The following is a 7,314-nucleotide window of genomic DNA, read 5'->3' on the forward strand; positions in this document are numbered from 1 at the left end:
TATCAAGCTTAAGCATGAACCCTTCCCTTTTGCCAGCTTCAAGAGAGTGAATCACCTCATGCACCGTGATAATAAAGTCTAGAATGTGTCTCCCTGGGATGAAGCTAGTTTGCTGAGGGGATATAATCAAGTGAAGAACTCTAAGGATCCTAGTGGTGAGGACTTTGGATATGATTTTGTAGAAAGAGTTACAAAGACTAATGGGCCTAAACTTATCCATCGAATCTACCCCGGGGATTTTTAGTATGAGAACCAAAAAGGTGGCATTGAGTTCTTTCAAAAGGTTTCTAGCCCTGAAGAATTCCTACATAGCCCTCATGACATCCCCTTTGACCACCTCCCAATAGACTTGGAAAAATAAAGTTGGGAAACCATCCAGGCCAGGGGCCTTATCACCCAGAAGGGAATTGAGAGCTTGAAAAATTTCCTCCAGGGTTGGGATAGTGTTGTGGTGTCCACAACACACACCCCATTCCTCACTAGGAATGGGGACCCGCAACTTTTTTCGACTCTCGGACTCATAGTTTGGGAGTCGGGAGAAGAAGAGTTTTATTAGACCTTAGGATTTTAGGGTCAAATATTTGAAAAAATCACAAAAAAATTTGAAAAATTGAAAAAATAACAAAAAAGCAAAAAGAAATTTTAAAAATTATTATTTAAATTTTATTTTTTTTTTTTTAATTTTAAAATTAAAAAAATATTATAAAAAATTTTTGCACCGCACACGCTTCTCATGGAGGTGTGCGCACGCATGTCTCTCATGGAGGCATCGCACGTGCCTCCCATGGAAGTGCGCACATGCGCGCCTCCCATGGGGGCTCCGTGCGTGCCTCTCATGGAGGTGCACGTGCGCGCGTCCCCCATGGGGGCGTCACGCGCACCTCTCATGGAGGTGCGCACGTGCGTGTCCTCCATGAGGGCGCGTATGTGAAGCCTCCATGGAGCGTGCACACCTCCCATGGAGGTGTGCAAAGTATAAGTTGACGTATATTTAATTCCTTATACTTAAGATATATTTTAATATATGTGACGAATCTTTTGAGATAGGTTTCAGACCTCCTCGAGATAAGGTAAACATTCTAGGAAATTTCAAGGCTTCAAAAATCTAGACTTAGCCAAATTTTAGGGCTTCAAGAATCTAGACTTAGCCAAATTTTAGGGCTTTAGGATTTCAGACTTAGCCAGATTTCAAGATTCACCTCCAATTTTGTTTGAGGAGCTAGTGTATCTTTACTATGCATTGTTAACTCTACGGACTAATGTTTGCTTCTTTTGTAGGTGTAGGACCAGAAAATGGGTTAAATGCATAACATACTATGAGAAAATCACAAACTCAATCAACATATATTAGCACCCACTAGTTCTACCATGAAAGCCAAACTAATCAAAAGAAAGCAAACATAATTAAAAACTCCCTTTTTTGTTTATAGCTCCCATGTCCTTCTTTCTTCTCTAAATGATTGTAGCTCCAATTTTCCTATAGTGCACACAAGATTGAAGCAAAGAGCCTATGATAGGGATAAATCCATGAGAATACTTGAAGTGTGATTTAATGTGAGAGATGGAATGAGAAATCTAAAAGAAATTAGGAACTAAAGGCTTCCAAGACTTCAAGAAGACCTGGAATGAGAGAAAGAGTGTCCATTTTATAATCAACACTCAAAGTGAGGGCATTGGATTTGTCACCCATAGATGTGCAATGTGGCAAGAGATTCCTATGATGCATATGACAAAATATGCCAATTGTGAGATTCTATGACACATGAGAGTCAAACCTGGCTAAATGTGGAAGAGAATATATGACGCGTCATAAGACACCTCAACCCACTTAAAGCCAAGAATCTATGACGAATAAGCCAAATAGGGACGTACGTAAGAGGTAACAATATTTGATTATGACAAATCTCAGCCAAGTGTCAAAGGAGAATCCACGAGGTGTCATATCCAAGTGTCATGATGATGAAATATTTTATGGAATATTCGAATTAAAAATCCTTTCATTCCACAAAATAAGAATTAGTAAAAAATGGAATTAATGATGGAAAATGGCACTTAGGAAATTAAGAATTTCCATGCTTTGCAGATGATGAACCAATTAATTAATAAAATTAATTAATTGAGGGTGATAATTAGGAAGAATAAAAGAATTAAATAATGGGTTATCTAATCCTATAAAGAGAATTAGTAAATGATTGGCCAAATTGATTAAATGAATGCGACTGTGCCCTTTGATAAAAATGTAACAATGATGGATATCGAATAAGATGATGGAAAGTAGACCAAAGCCATGGTCAAATTGATTGATAGATCAAAATTGATAACATGCCAAGGACACATGACATGAATTGGTTGATATGTAACATTTAACCAACATTGTAAATGCTACAAGATTGAAATTGATTGATAAGGTTTGATCGTAATAACATCGACCAGCATTGTCAATGTTATTAAAATGTTTGATGATGCCATGATTTGACATTGAAAGCCTCAACAATGTCAAAGATTGGATGACATGAATGATAGTTCGCCCTAGCACTAAGAGCCACGACAGTACTAAGGTCAAATTGATAAGATTGATAGGTTGATAGGAATTCAAGGCACTAAAAGCCACAACAATACCTAGAAGTTGAATAAATGATGATTGATTTTGGATGTTTGATACATTTTGGGTTGATTAGGACTGATTCTGAGTGATTCCGAGTTGATTTGGGGTGATTTCAAGTTGATTTGATATGGTTTTGAGTTGATTTGATATGATTCTGCGTTGATATGAAATTGATGTGAAAGCAGATACAAATGACGAAATATGGTCAATCTGGCCAAAAGATCGAAGTTAGTAAAATGAGAAAATGGGACAAATTAGTATGAAGAAGTGATGAAGTCGTAGATGTGAACCATTTTTTAGCATCTACATTTTTCTCGTCTTTGATACAATGTGATTTAGAGCGTTGTATCAAAGAATAACTGATGAGAAAGCCACAACATGCCCCAATAGGGATGATATATATGGGTGCCCCCTTGAGAAATTGACTAAAATAAGCATATGATAATTCAATTTATCAACAAAAAGAAGACAAAACCATAGCAATTGACAGATCACAAATCAGAGCTAAGATGTGAAAGTTATGAGGTCTAGAGTGCAAAACAGGGTCACTCCAGAGCCCGAGAATGATTGCATGGGCTACCATGCAAGAAAAAAACAAAATGATGAAAATGATATTTCATGTTTTCCACAACGAAGATATGAATCCAATGCAATTGACAGATTGCAAATCTGAGTTAAAACGCAAAAGTTATGGGCTCCAGAGTGCAACATAGGGGCTTTGGGAGCAGTTCTAGGTATCCTAGGTCCCCAACTGCGCCCAAAACTCAAACAAGTGCATCATTGATGCACTTGGTAAGCCCAAGTGCACCATGAAAGTACCAAGTGCATCAATGATGCACTTGGGAAGCCCAAGTGATCTCAGAGAGTGCCAAATGTGCCCGAGAAGGCTCCAGGGGCCAAAATCATCATGGCGGGGGGGAACTACGAGCTGAAGAGTAATTGAAAGGATTAATACTACACATAGTAACAAAATAATGAAAATTATAGCTCATTTTTTTCACAAGAAATATATGAGTCCAACGCAACTAACGGTTCATAAATCAGAGTTGAAACGCAAAAGTTATGGCTTCCGGAGTGCAACCTAGGGGTTCTGGGAGCAGTTCTGGATAACCTAGGTCCCCAAGTGCGCCCAAATTCTACCAAGTGCATCAATGATGTAGTTTGAATGACCAAGTGCATCAATGACGTAGTTGGGAACCCCAACTACACCCTAAAAGTGCAGATTACACCCTACAAGGCTCCGAGGCCCAAAATCAGCCCGATTGGACTCGGAATGACCTGAAACTGTGCGTGCATGCCCAAAATGATAGAAAGATGTCAAAGCATGAGTGAAATCATCAAAAATGGTTGTATTTGGTCAAATATAATGATACAAATGTCATACTAAGGTTGAACCAAGTGGAAAGCCATAGAAAGTTGATTGACAGTGTAGGATGATGCAAGAATGCATGAATGCAAGATGAAGATGATTTGGTGAATCAGAAGACATGATCATGTTGATGGACAATGAGATGAAGAAGAAAGATGAGATGAGGAGATATGATGGAAATACTTTTGCTTCTAGAAAGTGCACTATATGTCAAATGGAGCTTTATTTTAATATGGCAAATGGAATGCAACGCATCATGGCATAAAGGGCCAGAGCACAAATGCAAGCCTTTTGCGTAAACAAGCACAATGCAGACAAAGAATGACCTTGTCCTTTCTAAGGCATATGTACATGCCCCAAACTCTCAAAGGTACATTTTAATAGACAAAAATGGAAAAAGATGACCATGAACCATCTCGGCCAGTCTCATAGATTACTTTTATATCATCGAGTAGCATAGGGACATGATCAAAGAAAAAGCAAAGCAAAAATAAATCACTCACTAAACAGCATGAGCCAACAGCTATCCTTGTCCATTTTTACTTGCTTTTTAGTGTTTTAGGTGTTTAGATGGTGTTCGATAGGTTGATAATGTGATAGCACTATTTATGGATTCAATTGATAAGTTCATAGTGATCTGTTGGATTGATTGCTGGTTCACATTGGTCAAATAGTGGGATTGTCTTGAAAGTGTAGTGCTTTGATTTTCAGTCTACAAAGTGCAAGTGTTTACACAAAAGTGGTGGTTATCCACAGTGAGTATGTACAAGGTTTATTGCAAATTTTTGACGGGTTTTGTGATTTTTAGGGTTTTTTCGAATATTTGATGTTTTTGCGTGACTAGTTTCTTTAGGAAATTTTATGAATTTTTAGGGTTTATTTTAGGACATTTTATGATTTTTAGGGTTTATTTCAGGATTGTATTTGAATGTTTAGGATTTTTTCAAGACAATATGTGATTTTTAGTGATTTTCTCACAACATGTTATGATTTGTAGTAATTTTTTCAGGATCGTATGTGAATGTTTAGGATTTTTTCAGGAAATTATGTGATTTTTAGTGATTTTCTCAGGATATTTTATGATTTTTAGGGATTTTTTCAGGATCGCATAAGCATAAAAAAGTGTTAGCTCCAATCCGTTATGTGATAGGTCTAATGGATAAAAAGCACTTAGGGATATGCCCCCAATTCAAATTCAAACTCATGCACCATGTAGGTAATATGCCCCCAGACAAGATGCAAACTATGTACAAAGGCCAATGACAGATTGTGTGTGCAGACTGGTGATGCTTAGGCAAGGTAACAAAGGACATTAACTAGTTCATGAGCTATGATAAGGGACCAAGGATGTCTTGCAATATGAAGGATATGATCAAGGAATGATGGAGGGGGAAAAGACCAGATGGAATCCTGATAGATGGAGGAGCAACACTGATTACACATGGCGCCTGTTTGCCAGGTTTTCACCATGGTACTTGCCCAAAGAGCCTATTTGCCAGGTTTTCACTTTTGGACAGAATTTTTCTCTTGACTCAAATTTTCATGCCAAGATGCCTGTTTGCTAGGTTTTCATCAAGGCATCCATTTTTTCATGACTTTTTTTCACTTTTTTCTTTGCTTTTTTCATGAATTTTTACTATTTTTTTTTATATTTTTTCAGGACTTTTAGATGAAATCAAGAATGTCACTAACAAATGCTAAGAAGATATTTGTTGTTGGTGTTGCTAGCTAATGAGCTCTGGATCCATGATTGACCATAACTACATAGGATTTGTTCCGAGTCTGTAGCTAAAATCAAACCACTAGAAAGGCCTCGAGATATACCATCGTGTACTGTATGCAAGACAATGTCTTTCTCTTGTGAATCAAGGCATCTAAGGATAATTGGGTCAATAGAAATTTCACGTGGGATGTCACTAATGATGACATATGCAAAGGCTTGTTGGAGAAGGATTTGATCTTGGTTATTGGAAAAATTAGGTAGCTGGATTTGGGGATAAACAAATGGATATAAGGGAGGGTTGGGAGGTTTGATACCAATGACTTTCTGCATGAACGCTGATTGAGAGAGCTCCAAAAGACTTTGTGGCATGTTGAACACTGGAACATTGATACTCATGGCATCATATTTTTCATTTTGTATCATTGGGAGCTGCCTAGCTTTTGATTTTTTATGGTCTAATGCTGCTTTTTGGTTTTCACCAAGAGACCTATGCTTGCTATCTTTTTCTCTATTTGCTTTGTAACTAGAAAGTGGAGTTGGCTCCCCAAAATATGCCAATGTGTTCACTTTAGGAGAAACTGCTTCTATATGATCTTCAGTCATAATGCCTTCAAATTCTATTGTAAGAGTGTCGTCATCATCGAATTGATCAAAAATTGGTGGTCCACATTGGTCCCAATCCAAAGGTTTAGGATAACTTGAGGAGATGTCATCATCAGTGTTGAATGGGCTTTGGTTCAAGGTAGATATATGGGTAACTAATTCAATTGGGTCATTGGGGTTATGCTCAGAGGCTAGGGGATTGTTGGTTTCAAGTGGGATATCCTTAGATGCCTTTTCATCATTTGAAACATCCATGGTCTTACATGTAGGTACCGTGGTACTAGGAGGACCTATTCATAATGGTTTAAATCCTAGCCCCAAACTAGGAGGTTGTCCTTCTGTAGTGATAGGTTCCATGATTCCTTGTTTCTGAGATCCAAGACCACTATAACCATCATAACCTTGTTTTTGCATGATGGTAAACCCAAGTCCATACTTTCTAGGAGACATCAAAGTGGGTTCTTATTCTACTTTTGCTTTCTCAATACATACGAATGTATTTTCATTGATAGAAGTATAAATCTTTGTACTGATGGGAGAAAGTGGTGACTCCCTAATGTGAGAGACTTGAGACATAAAGTACTCTCCACACCCATTGTCTTCAATCTTCATCTTTTCCTTGGCTTTACTGAGTAGTATATCGGCATCCACATACTTAGAGGGATTTGTGGGTTGTGCTTCATTGTTTGTTGGGATTTGGAATGCAGTAGCATCTCTTAGATTAGCACAAAACTAGAAAGGATCTAGATCACCGGGGATGGTAACCTCTATGTTGTGATAGGAAAACTTCAAACATTGATGATATGTAGAAGGGACTGCTTTCATAGCATGAAGCCAAGGGCGTCCTAGTATCATGTTGCAATTCATTTTGATGTCTAGGACATTGAACAATGTGTCTTCAGTAGTTGGACCAACTCTAGCAGGTAATGTGATGATGCCCCTAGAGAAGCATTCACCATCATCATAAGCTTTTATTGTGATTCTTCGAGAGGGATCTACATCATCTTCAGAATA

This window comes from Cupressus sempervirens, chromosome 6, assembly GCF_028749045.1.
Source record: "Cupressus sempervirens isolate cs-2001-9-10 chromosome 6, ASM2874904v1, whole genome shotgun sequence".
In the NCBI taxonomy this organism is placed as follows: domain Eukaryota; kingdom Viridiplantae; phylum Streptophyta; class Pinopsida; order Cupressales; family Cupressaceae; genus Cupressus; species Cupressus sempervirens.